This window comes from Sciurus vulgaris, assembly GCF_902686455.1.
Source record: "Sciurus vulgaris genome assembly, chromosome: 5".
Classification (NCBI taxonomy): Eukaryota; Metazoa; Chordata; class Mammalia; order Rodentia; family Sciuridae; genus Sciurus; species Sciurus vulgaris.
In genome coordinates this window covers 23,526,775-23,540,968 of record NC_136465.1, presented here as the reverse complement: position 1 = coordinate 23,540,968, position 14,194 = coordinate 23,526,775, and positions in this window count along the sequence as shown.

Below are 14,194 nucleotides of genomic sequence, written 5' to 3'. Positions count from 1 at the left end.
AAGGTTGTTATGTAGACATCATACATTTTTCTTACAGAGACAACCATATTATTCCGTGTTTCCTGTTCCCATGGATCTGAGCTCTTTTCTTCCAGTTCTTCATAGGACTTCATAATCATCTTTTAAAGCTTCATTTCATAGTAAATTACACATTACTTTTACATTTAAATTTCATTTCCATCCACTTGTTTATTTTTCATATCTTTATTATTTGCCTTTCCAATTAGATAGTAAGTGGAGGAAAGTTTCATTTCTTATACTTTATTTTTTCATATAATATCTTGTAAGTTCCTTATGTAAACAATGCATCTTTAGTGATTTTTATGTTTTGGTTTTATCTTTTTTTTTTTTTTTTTTGGTGGTGGTGGTGCTGGGGATTGAACCTAGGACCTTACACATGCTAGGCAAGTACTCTCTCTCTGAGCTAATCCCCAGTCCTTTATTTGATAAAGACAGCATGAAATTATGTGGGAGACAGCACCAAATTATGTTGTTCTTACTCTTAAGGAATACAAAAAAAAATTGGAACACAAAAAAGAAGAAAGAATAAAAGATCCATATTTTATGTGATCACAGATATTTTAAGTAGGAAAATAAATGCACACAGCTACACTAATGTTTAGAACTTTAATTTGTTGTATTTACTGTTACCTGGTAAAGGTTATTTAGAGCAGATTACATGTGAAATGTTAAGCTTATGTGACAATGAAGGAAAACTTGCTTATTCCTGTTTCCTTTGTGCCATGGAGGGTTGTCCTTGGCACCCAGGACATGGACCTGGGTGCCTTGCTATGCTTCACCACGCACCAGCTGCAGGTCCATGAGAAGTTACCTTAGTTTCAGCAAGCCTCACTTGCCTTGTGCATCAAGCGGGGATTATGGAACCTTGTGAGTATAGAGTTAGATGAGTTGACATACAAAGTATCTAGCATATTGCTTGGTAGTATCAGAGTTCTTGGACTGTAGGCAGGAAACTAATTCTTGAGAAAAGGACTTTTATTTGCATGTTCATGGGTATCTTCCAGAAGCCAGGAGGAGGTGAGCAACTTGGTTTCAGAACTGGGGGCCTCCGAGTTTCAAAGCAGCAGGAAGTCCTGACTACTTTTTGGGTCAGCCATCTTGATGGTGATTGAACTCATTTTCAGCCACTCTTGGTTCTTTGGAAGATTGATATTCCCAGGAGAAAGCTGCTTATTACTCTTGACTAGATCTTACCAGACCCAAAGAGAAATGGAAAAAATGTCAGACCAAACACAGATATCTACTAGAATGGCACACAGTGCTCAGGAAATGTCAATCCTTTTTGGTCACCAATTTTTCACTCTGTTTTATATCTTGCTGTGTATGTGTGTGTGTGTGTGTGTGCGTGTGTGTGTGTGTGTGTGTGTATGTGTGTGTGTGTGAGAGAGAGAGAGAGAGAGAGAGAGAGAGAGAGAGACATTATGAGAGCTAATCAATTTGTAACAGTTGATTAAGAGGCTCTTAGATCCTTCTCTTCCCTCCCCGAGTGTATTTCACCTCATCCTACACTCTTCCCATCATTCAAGAGAGACTCTGTCGTCTGGCTCGTAGTCTTCCCTCTTTACTGTGAATGCGGTCAGTGACTTGACTGACTTCCAGATGCACATGGTCCTCATCCTGCTCAATCACAGCCTGGCACCCTTTTAACTCTTCACTGTCAATGACCTTACCTCCAAGCCTGTCTCAACCAACAGTTCCTACAGTTATCTAGAAAATCACCAATGCAGACGCCACTTCTTGGGACACTACCAACCTCCTAACCTTCTAGCTTGCTTTCCCAAACCAGTGTGTGTTTTCCCTCTTACCTGTTCCTGCTTCAGCGTCTTCCTTAACAGTTTGAATTTCATGGTACCATCATTGAAGATACTCGCTTGCCTACACGTGAATCCCCTTAGTTGTTCATTTTCCATGCTTGTCTTAAAAAATTAACAACTCTGGGTAAACTTGAGAGCCCTGAGGTTCACCCAGGTGCAGAGGGCTTCTGGGGGAAATGACACAGTCATCAGCTTCAGATGGCTCCTCCGTGTACTCCAGCAGATCCACTGCATTTATCTGATCATCTCATGTTCTCGTTCTCTGCATTAACTTGTTCTATTAAAAAGCATTTAAAAAAATCCATGTCCTGAAATACGTCGACCTTTCTCCATCCTCACTGTGGCCACCCCAATCCAAGTCACTGTCATCTCACTTCTGGGTCACTACGATAGCTTCCTATGCGGTTTCTATACATTCTCCCTTATTTCCTCCTAATCCATTTGCCCTCATGTATGCAAGGTCATCATTTATTTATTTATAGATAAATTTTCCCTCCCCTAAGTGTCCTCCACCTTGTCCCAGAACCCAGGAGCACTCTACCACTGAGTTACATCCCCATCCCTTTTTTGGGGGGCACAGGTACCAGGGATTGAACACAGGGGCACTTAAACATTGAGCCACATCCCCCAATCTTTTTTTCATTTTTTATTTTGAGACAGGGTTTTGCTAAGTTGCTTAGGGCCTTGCTGAGTTGTTGCTGAGGCTGGCTTTGAACTTGTGATCTTCCTGTCTCAGTTTCTTGAACCTCTGGGATTACAGGCATGTACTACTATGCCAGGCTCCTGCCCCTTTTCTTAAATGATTTTTTTTTTTTTTTTTTGTACTAGGAATTGAACCCAGGGCCCCGTGCATGCCAGTCAAGCACTGTGCCACTCAACTACATGTCCAGCCCTTTTTTTTTTTTTTTTTTTTTTTGCAGTGCTGGGGATTTGAACCCAGGGCCTTGTGCTTGCGAGGCAAGCACTCTACCAACTGAGCTATATCCCTAGCACCTATCCAGCCCTTTTTTGAGACAGGGTCCCACTAAGTTGCTGAGGCTGGCCTTGAATTTTTCATCCTCCTACTACAGTCTCCCAGGTAGCAGGGGTCACAGGTGGGTAGCACCATGCCCCACCCAAATTTACCTTTTAAAGAACTTCAGTGTCTTTCTATGTTCTTTAAAGTATACTTTCAAATCTGCAGTGTGTCTTTTGATCCTAGCGTGATCTGACCCATGTTTCTTCTTGTTTTCTTCATCTAATTTCACTATGTCCCTCTCATATTTAGGCTCACTGGCCTGATGCTCAATTTCTGGGACAGTGTCTATCTCATGTCACTACATAGCCAGATGCCTGTGCCCCTCTTCTCCACGTTGCTGGACCATCTGTCTTCCCCACTAGACTATAAGCAGTAGGAGGGGATTAGCTGTTGTTCTTGTCACTTCCTCAGGCCCTAACCAAGTGGGGAGACACAATGAATCAAAGTCTTCTGACCCGTATCTGCAGCAGGTGCCTCTAAGGAGCTCAACTAAAGTACTCCATTGCTGTCCCAAAAATGGAGAAAATGGAAATCTTTTCCTACTGCTCCTAACATATTATGTAAAGCAACAGATTTTCTCCAGTGTTAATATTTCTCTCATTTTTAATTTATTTTGGTACCTGGGATTGAACTCAGAGCACTCAACCCCTGAGCCACATCCCCAGCCCTATTTTGTATGTTATTTAGAGACAGGGTCTCACTGAGTTGCTTAGCACCTCACTTTTGCTGAGGCTGGCTTTGAACTCTCAATCCTTCTGCCTCAGCGTCCCGAGCCGCTAGGATTACAGGCATGTGCCTCTACACCTGGCTTCTCATCTTTATTTTAAAATTGGCTTGGGTCCTTATGAATACTAGTTGATCCCTCAATTTAACAAGGAAGCACCAATCAAACATTAATAGAAAAACTTGAAAATCATTGATTGCGTATAGTTTCAGAGTTAGCTTTCCCCTTTTTGATGGGGATCTGTGTATGCAATTTCTTTTTCTTTTTCTTTTATTTTTGAGATGTAGTCTTGCTGTGTTGTCCAGGCTGTTCTCAAACCCCTAGGCTCAAGTAATCCTCTCATCTCAGCCTTCCACATAACTGGGACTACAGGCATGTACCACCATATCTAGCATGTGATATATTTGTAAATTTTTGAATGTATAAAATATGTAGTGTATGCTTTTTCTCCGAAGGTTATTCTTAGATCATGTGATGAAATTAAATATTTTGACATCTTGTAGTACTTCAAAAAAAATTCTTAGGGTTGGGGATGTAGCTCAGTTGGTAGAGTGCTTGCCTTGCAAGCACAAGGCCATGGGTTCAATTCCCAGTACCACAAAAAAAAAAAAAAAAAAGAATTATTTTGTGTGCTATTTGTGCTATTACTATGAGCTGATATGTGTTAACATTTCTCCATTAAAGAAAAGATGAGGATGAGACCTCTGTATGGTGATTCAACGTCCAACAAGCACTGCTCTAAGTATCTATATCTATTTCTCATTGATTCACCACTTTATCCGTAGCTCCAAAACAGCCCCCAGAATTCCACGTTTAAGTCCAGGCTTGTGCTCAAAAGAGGAAGTGGTTGATACTAATAGGTATATACATTTCATCATGTTATTCTGAGAATTGGCATTTGGAAACATATTTGAGAGTAATCCTTCACAAATAAGGAAACCTGTCCAAGTTGAGCCCTCCGGTCTCATGTATATTTTTTATTCATTGATTTGAAAGGAATGGAAGTTAGAAACCAGAAATATGATTGACATATTTTGTCTGAGGTACCAAGAAATAATAGATACCAGAAGAGAAAAAAAAAAAATAGACTTGAGGGGAGAAAAAGCTTTCTGACCTAGGAAACTGAATAATGATATAAAGCAAGTGTCTCACTATGGCTGGAACACAATTCTCTGCCACCCATGCTCACTAAAAGAAGGTGCTACTGATTATTAGTAACAGTGAGGAGACAGCCTGTATGAAATGTTTTACCCAGGATCAACTCATCTCATACCTGTAAATAACCTCCAGTCAGTATTATTGTCCCTATTTTTCTGATAAAGAAATTTTAATAAAATTTTAATAATTTCAGAAAATTTACTAACTTGCCCAAGATCACACAGCTTGTGGTATAGCCAGAATTCAAATTCAGATAGTCTAAATCTAGAGTTAAAAAAGATGCTTTGTGGTCAATCTCATATGTACCTAAAGACTCTTACCTAAATAGTTTTGCTGTGTCTATATGTTGAATGAAAAGGATTCATGTTCTCCTTTGTCACTTTCTAGAAAGTTCATTTCAACTGATTTATTCTCTTTTTCAACAGAAGGGGAAAAGAATACTTTCCATAGTTTTGTTTAAGAAGTATTCACTTTATATTCATCTATTTTAAAATTGCTGTGGTCTAGGGGTTAGGCTAACAAATTAGCCAAATAAATTAAGATGAATTTCAATCCCTTTGTTCCTATTTATAGATTATATAGGATTTCATAAACATTTTATTCATCAACTCACTAATATAAGCAAATAATGAGCACAGACTCCCAGAGGGGACTGGTTCTTTCTCCTTAGAGGTTGGACACCTGTTTTGCTTTTTAAAAATTCATCTACTGTATCCTCTTCAGATAGTATCACCTCCTTTTCGTTTTCTTATTATATGCATCCTGGTTCTGGGATCCACTACTAAGTTAACTTAGAACAAAATATTTCCAGATGTCATGAGGTGTTTGCTCAGCTACTTTAAAAAGAGAGCAATGCAGTCATTCATAGAGAGAAAAAGGTGCACATTTTGCATTTAAGACAAGAACTTGTTTTGAACAAAGATATCGTGGGAGGAGAAGCTCTTCTGAGTTTATCTGACCTGCTGTGCAGTTATCTGCCCACCCCCAGTCTCCACTAATGAACTGCCTCCCACCTGTGTTCCTGGCAATGAATGGCCTTTGGCTATCTATGATGGTGATACCGCCATTTACCGGTGACGAGTTCTGCTCCCTCTAATGTTGAAGTTTGAACACTAGAAAAGCACACCAAGGCAAGCATATTAAGCAGGTTTTAATTAAAATTAGTAATAATACAGACTTCTCCCGGGAGGGAGAAGCGGGCCATGGCTGATGTTTAGAATCCCGAGAAGAGAGCACATCCTACATCTTTTACACTTAAGGTCTCTTTTGTTCTCCAGTTCTCTCCACCCTTATTTCTCTTTCCTGCCTATGTGACTAAGCCTGGTTTTGCAGGTGAGATGCATAAAGTGAGGAGCAAATGGGCAGGGGGAGGGCCAAGGAGATTCAGCCAGGCAAGGGCCCAGGGGGCATTAATTAGCAGCTCCTTGTCTGCAGTCCTTGATAAGGGCAGGTAAATTTGGTAATCAATGTGCTCCGGAGATCCTTGACATTCTGTTTTCCCAGGGGCAGTCTCCAACTTCCAGAGGCAGATGACTTTCATGGCCTCTATTTCCTCGATTTGACCTGATCCCCTATTTCTACACTAACTGCCTGTCCCCAATTCTGGCTTCAGTGGCACTTCAATCTTTGAGTACCCCACTCACACAGCAGCCCCCCAACCCAGCACTCTCTATGGAGAGCTAGTCCCCCAGGGATGATGACCCATCGAATTCTCTATCTTGAACAGAGGGAGTCAGAGTTTAGCCACTTGCACCCAGAAGCCCTATGGGTCTAGGGTGGCCATTTTCCACTATGTGAATGTTGATAAGTAAATAGAGAAAATGGGTCTGGGAGGAGAAAGAGAAATTTGGAACAGTGGAGTGCAGAGAAGAGGGATATTGTGGCCTCAGAGAGAATTAAGGAGGTAGACAGATGTGCTGCTTTGTTCCTCAAGGCTACCTAATTACCAGTTCCAGTTCCCACGGGGCCCTGCTTGCTTCTTCCAGCGTGATGTTGTGTATGAGAAATCCCTGCATATTTGAATTGCTTCAGTGGGTTTTTGTTCCTGCAACCAGAAAAATCTCAACTACAATTAAATGGCTTAAAGACTGTTTCTAGATTTGAATTTATGGGTATGTGGCACATTTTCAGAGCTTGTGGGACAACAGACAGTAGTTAGAAGGGCAGTCTCTATCCACAGACTACTTGAGCAGAAATTCCAGTTCTGCCACTTGCTGCTTGTGTGATCTTGGACACTCTAACATCTCTGTGCTTTGATTTCCTTGTTTTCAAACACAAGGGTAACCATATTTTTCTACATCCTAATTTGTTGTGAGGATTAAACACTTATAAACAGTGCACTTGGTACATAGTATTTAAGATACCCAAGGAGCATTAGCTATTATCTTATCAGGGCCTTGCTTTTACACCCACATACCCTCCCCCACACAATCAAGCACATAAACACATAAGTATAATTATATGCCTATAATCATACATACTTACAATAAAATATTATGTATATATGTATGCATATATATGCACACATATACACCTGATTATCTGGCCCAGGTTGGAAGCTCTGTTCCTGCCCTCTTTTGTTTCTTTGTTTTTTGGAATTGGTGATTGAACCCAGGGGCACTTTACCACAGAGCTACATCCCCAGCAATCCCTCTCTCTTTTTTAATTGGTTCTTTTTAGTTATACATGACAGTAGAGTCTATTTTGGTAAAATTATACCTGCATGGAATATATCTTATTCTAATTAGGGCCCCAGTCTTGTAGATGTACATGATGGTGAGATTCACTGTGGTGTATTCATATATGTCATAGGAAAGTTATGTTAGATTGTTTCCACTGTTTTTCCTGTTCCTATACTTCCTCTCTTCCCTTTATTCCCCTTTGTCTAATCCTCTGAACTTCTATTCTGCCCCTTCTACCTTAATTGTGGGTTGACTTCCATATATCAGAGAAATCATTCTCCCTTTGTTTTCTTGGGAATGGCTTATTTCCTTTAGCATGAGAGTCTCCAGATCCATCCATTTACTAGCAAATGTCATCCTTCTTTATGGCTGAGTAATATTCCATTGTGTATAGTTACCACACTTTCTGTATCCATCCATTGATGGGCATCTAGGTTCATAACTTAGATATTGTAAATTGTGTGATTATAAACATTAATGTGGCTGTGTCACTGTAGTATGCTGATTTTAAATCCTTTGGGTATATACCAAGGAGTTGGAACTGGGTCAAATGGTGGTTCCATTCCTAGATTTTTGAGAAATCTCCATACTGCTACCTAGGGTGGTTGCACTAATTTGCAGTCCCAGCAATGTATGAGTTCACCCTTTTCCCACATCCTCACCAACATTTATTACTTGCATTCTTGATCATTGCCATTCTGACTGGAGTGAGATGAAATCTCTGTAGTTTTAATTTGCTTTTTTCTAATTGCTAGAGATGTTGAACATTTTTTTTTCATATATTTGTTGATGGAACGCCACTCAAAGTAGGTGAAAGACCTAAGTATTAGACCAGAAGCCCTGCACCTACTTGAAGAAAATGTAGACTCAACACTCCAACATGTTGGCTTAGGAACTGACTTCCTTAATAAGACTCCTAAAGCTCAACAAGTGAAATTTAAAAAATCAATGAATGGGATGACACCAAATTAAAAAACTTCCTCACAGCAAAGGAAACAGTCAAGAGCTTGAAGAGAGAGCCTACGGAATGGGAGAAAATCTTTGCCACCTGCAGCACAGATAGGATGTTATTTTTCAGGATATACAAAAAATTCAAAAAACCTTTTTACTTTTTATTTTGAGACAGTGTCTGTAAGAAATCCCACAAAAAACACGCCGGACACGGGCAATCACATAAGGGAGTTTATTAAGCAAACAGAGTGTCTCCCTGCAGGGTAAGAGAGAAAATGGGAGGAAAAGAAAGGGCTGCGCAAGAGTGTGGAAAGTGAGGAGGAGAAAGAGAGTCAGGGGGAGAAAGCAAGAGAAAAGATGGCGGGGTAGCTACCCTTAAGCAGTTGAATCCCGCTGGGCTAACAGAGGACCAATAACAGAGAGGGATACTTGCAAGCTGAGTGATGAACCAATAGCTAGCTAGGATGTTCACAGACTGACAGGTAGTAGTTGGGAGGCGGGGAAAATGGCTGCAGCGGAAAGGGCGGGGAGAGCAGCTTTCAGACTGACAAGCTAGGTTGTGATGCAACGAAAAGGGCAGGGGGCAGTTTTGTATTACAGTGTCTCACCAAGTTGCTGAGGGTCTCACAAAGTTGCTGAAGCTGGCCTCAAACTTGTGGTCCCCCTTCCTGCAGCACTTTGTTTGCATTTGTGTTATAGCCTTTATCCTGCTGCATTATAACCTACCCGGTGTCTGTTTTTCTCATTACGAGTGTGCTCCACAATTCAAGTAACTGCCTTCTTTGCTCTTCTACCCCCAGAGGTTTTCATCTGCTACTGGGGATATTCCTGAGCTCACAATACACTTATATTGTTGGGCAGGTGGACACTAGGTGATACTTCACCATTAGATTGGCATCCCTTTAGCTTAACACTTGACTTCTGTTAAGTTCACATGTCCCTCAGTGACTTAGCACTTCGTGCTGCTATATTATTTACCTCTTAGAGGAAACACATTGCAGAACCCTCCCTGAAAGCAAGCTTTGGCAAGAGGATAGGAGAGAGACTTTGAGGATTCTGGGTGTCTACAAGAAACAGGCAAGTGAAGAGGGGGAGATTCTTGAGCTTCTTCCTTTTGATCTGGAATGGTTCTCCTGGTAACATTTCTCTTCCTGATTCAACTTACAGGATCATCAGTGGTTGAAAGACATGATCAAGCACTGTCTTTTTGCAGCCTCGTTGTAGTAGAGAAGAAACTGAGTAGTCACATTGCATTGGTTTGCTGGGGCTGCTAAAAGAGTGTCACAGACTGGGTGGCTTAAATAACAGACGCTGTTTTGTCACAGTTGGAGAGAGTGGAAGTCTGAGATCGAGGGTGTCATCAGGGTTGGTTTCTGGTGAGGACTTCCTTCTTGGCTTGCAGATGGCTGCCTTCACTGTCCTCATGTGTCCTTTTCTTTGTGTATACACAGAGGCAGAGGAGAGAGAAAGTAGGAGACTGAGGACAGGGGAGAGGAGGGAGAAGGACAGTGCACGTGGTATTTTCTCTTCTCATGATGACACCAGTCCTACTGGATTAGGACCCCACCCTCATGACATCTTTTAACCTTAATCACTTCTCTAAAGATCCTATTTCCAAATACAGTCCCATTGGAGGTTAGGACTTCAACCTGAATCTTGTGGGGGCAGGGACACAAATCACTCCAACACACATTAATCCCATTGGAGGCCTATTTTAATTAAAAGCTTTTGTGTGTGGCTCAAGTTTTCCTCCCTGCATGACTATGTAATCAAAATCCTAACTGAGGACTGGGTCTCTATATGAGGAACAAAAAGCAATTACCATGAGATCCCCTCAGTTACATCTGTGTGAGCTGTAAATGCAGAAGTCACTGAGCTGCAGGATCTTTTGAAATGTTAAACCATCCGGTATTGGTTCTGGCTTTCCCAGGTGGACTTGGAAGAATCAGAAAAGGCAGAGCCCAAGCGTAAGGAAGGCTGCCAGCAGGAGTCCATCATAGTTGAGTAGCGTCCCAGAGCCAAGTCAGGTTCTCAGACACAGACCTGTCAATCTGAGAAACTGCAGGACCAGGGTGGGAAAGGCTTCCTTAGGTCTGGGAAACACAGCAGGTGAGTTGAGAGACAAGTGACACTGTCTAGCCAGAAGGGCAGAGTAGGGGAGGAACCAAAAAAAAAAAAAAAAAAAAAAAAAAAAAAAAAAACCACACAAAACAAAACAAAAACCAGAGATGCAAATGGAATGGGAGGAAGCTGGGGTCAGAGGACTGGGGCCAGCTTCAGAATTAACTTCAGGAACAGTGAGTTCTCTTAAGGATGGCTTGTCAGACATGCTTCGTTGGGGTCTGATCTTAAGTGTCCAGAGCTGGCTTCATGGCTTCAAGCCATTAGAAAATGTTGGGTAGGTGACAAGAAGAGTTTCATCAAATGTCAGGCATTATACTCTTCCATGGCATCTCCTGGTGAAATGTCCAAACCCAATGCTTTTATCTAGGATTAATGTGAACCCTGCTTTGACCACCAATCTCTTCTATCTTTAAAACTGAATTTTTAAATTTTGATTTTATTCTTTGTGTATAAATTACATTATCTTCTACTTAACCTTATAACATACTAGTGGATAGTAACTGTAGTTATCATTCTTTGTAATATTTCTTCCTTATTATTCATTCTCTTTATGAACATTATATTCTTAAAGAACCCTTCTTTGAACCCAGTCTCTGGTTATAACCTCTTCCAGCACTCTGTACTTTCCTCAATAGGACTTCCCACATTTGTGATTAAATAGTAATTGCATGATTAATTGTTTAACCTGTCTTCCTTGCCAAATTATTTTCCCAATAAAAACAGGAGGTAGGTTCTAAATCCAACACTGGTTCTTACCTAGAGCAATAAATTCTTTTTAAATGAGATATTTCTGTAAGGAATCTGGCTTCCCTCACCACCTGTCAATCTGTGTTGGCCTGCCTCTCACGGTTAAGTTGCCGTAATCTTCCTGCCTCCCATGTTACCTTCTAATATGTCATTGGTCCATCAGTCAGTCTGTAAGAATTCTCCTCCGCGATTGATTCCTCTCAGCCCACGAAATTCCTATGTCTGAGAGAAACCTTGCGCCATGTTCTCTTTCTTTCTTCCCTTTCCCCCTTGCAGACGTGAATTGTCTGCATAAAATAAAAGTTCCTTGTGTGAGACCTGTATCTGTGGAGCATTTCTGGGAGCTAGCGACGAACCATAACTGCGCCTTAACGCCTAACAATTTCATTCACTCACTTACTGGTGCATTAATTTATTTAGCATTCATAATCCCTAAGAACAGTGTCACACATAGAAAAACAAAAAATTGTGTGATCATTTCTATCTTCAGAGAGTTCACGATTTAAGACAGAAAGTTCTTACCTATTTTGGGCAAAAGTTCCCCTTAACACCCTGATGAAAGAGAGGCAGCCCTTTTCCCCAGGAACTACTCATCTGAAATTAACACAAGATTTTGTAATTAACTTGAAAAGTTTGCAGATTCCTGAAAATCCATTCAGTGCCTTCCTAATATTTTCCAGACTCTGTGGTGAAGGTTGCCCCATATAATAATAGACCTGAGGACACATATAAGGTCAGGAGAGGGAAAAAGGGTAGTGTCAGCATGTCCTCCTACAAGTCAGGAAAGATGTCCACTGAAAAGATGTTCAAGCCATGTATTGGATGATAAACCTGATTTTTCCAGAAGTGGGGGCTTTGGAGGTTGAGAAGATTTGGAAAAACTTGGAAGTGAGACAGAGCATGTCACTGCAGGCCATGGAAGGACCTTGTACAGCTGAGAACGTGGGACTGGGAAGAAGCTGGGCAAGTTGGGGGGGGGGGTGGATTGCAGGAGAAGATACTGGAGAGGTAACTAGATGTGGGGGTGGCCATACTCAGTTTTAGCCTATGGTTGATGAGGAGTAATTCTTTTTTGTTTTTTTAAGAGACTAATAAAATCAGATTTGTATTTTAGAAGGAGCCCTCTGGTAGTGGTGTTGAGGGTTCTGGAGGATAGTGGAGCAGCTGTTTAGTCACAGACCCAGGGCTGGACAAATGTGGGCAGTGGTGTTTAAGGAGAGGGTACAGACTGGAGTGATATTTAGGAAGGAGAATCAGCAGATCTTTGTGGCTGATTGGATATAGGGTGTGTGAGAAAGGTAGGAATGAATTCCAAGGTTGTGTCATAGGCAACTGGGTGTGCCAGGATTGTGCTAGGTTTAAGTCTCCATGAGCATTCTCTTATGCATGAACTCCAATTAAAAAACAAACAAAACCCAAACCAAACCAAACAAACAAAACAACAACAATAACAACAACCACCTAGAAATGCTCAGGGACCATTTTTTCTTTTTCTTTTTGCTCAAAGTGAAATAAGCCTTTTGTAAATGATAAAAAAAAAGTATATTTCTTATAGTTTAGATTAGCCAGCAGATTGGATTGAAGAAGTCAACGAGAAAATCAACGTTGGTTTTTAATCACAGATGTTAACCCCATGCGGCCACATTGAGGCAACTTTCTAATCTTTCTTCTTGAAATAAGAGCTCAGGCTGTATTGAGATGCTAGACTAGCCACGTACAATCTGGGTAGGGAAGATTACTTGTCACTGCCTAAGGAATTCAGTGAGTCCAAATGCTTGGCAGTAAAGGTGACAATTCAATTACAGGTCTGCCAAGTTGGATGCACGTAGTGTAGTGCATTGTGTCAATAAAATCATAATTGGGAATTTCTTACAAATAATTTTTCCTATACATTTTGAATCTCAGGCATTATAAATCTTGACTTAGGATAAAAATATCCATGCAAGGTGCTTCTTAATTAGGTGTAGATTCAAACTTCATATAACAGAGTGGTAGGCTTTCAATTAAAATTTTTTTATAATTGTTTTTTGGATATGTAATTCAGATGCCATACAATTCACACAATGAAAGAGTACAATGCTTTCAATTAAGTTTTTATTTAGTTTATTTTTTTCTAATTTTTGGCAATTAGATATTTTTTAATCAGAAAAATAAAAAATTCCATTTTAAAATTTTAGAATGACCTGATATATAAGGCATTTTCTCTTCTGATTACTAGAGCCAAGAGAAAATATGTTGGGTTAAATTAAACAAAGTATAAAATATGGTCAAAATATTGCCACAAAAGTAACATGTTTAGTGAGAAGACTAAAGGTGGGACATCTCATCCTAATGGCTTTTGTTGATGTCCTGCTAGGTAAGAGAGACCCAGTTTAATTTACAAACCCTTACTTCGCTATCAGGGAATTAGAGAGAAACTTCCCCTGCCAATAACCCTCCCAGCTAAGGACTGAGATGTTGTGATGGGTTATTCTCACCCAGGATAGCAGTGATATTGCATAACAGGGAAAAAAATTATACCCTTGGGGTTTAAACTGACTGTTGAAGGAAAAATTCAACCTTTCCATTTACTGTATATACAGAGTGAGAAAAGTAAGAAGATTTTGAGAATTCTGAATGTCACCTCATATTGTGTGTTAATGATCTTTGTGACAGATGGCACAGATCTAAAAACCATATTGTCTTGTTAAAATGTCAATGTGTGGGAAAAAATGTAACCCCTTTCCTATGAAACAGACAGAACTGTCCCCAAAGACTGAACCTCTCTACTTTGCCATAAAATGCTGGATGGCAGGAATCTGATCTGCACGCAGGCTGACATGTATGTTGGTAGTCTGTCTAAAACAGTTTTCCTTTCCAAGATTGCATACAGGCATAGAGGGGAGAGGGGTTTGGACTATCTTCAATTTGTTCCACTCCATCCTGATATCATGGCTAGACTAATGGTTCTTCGGTG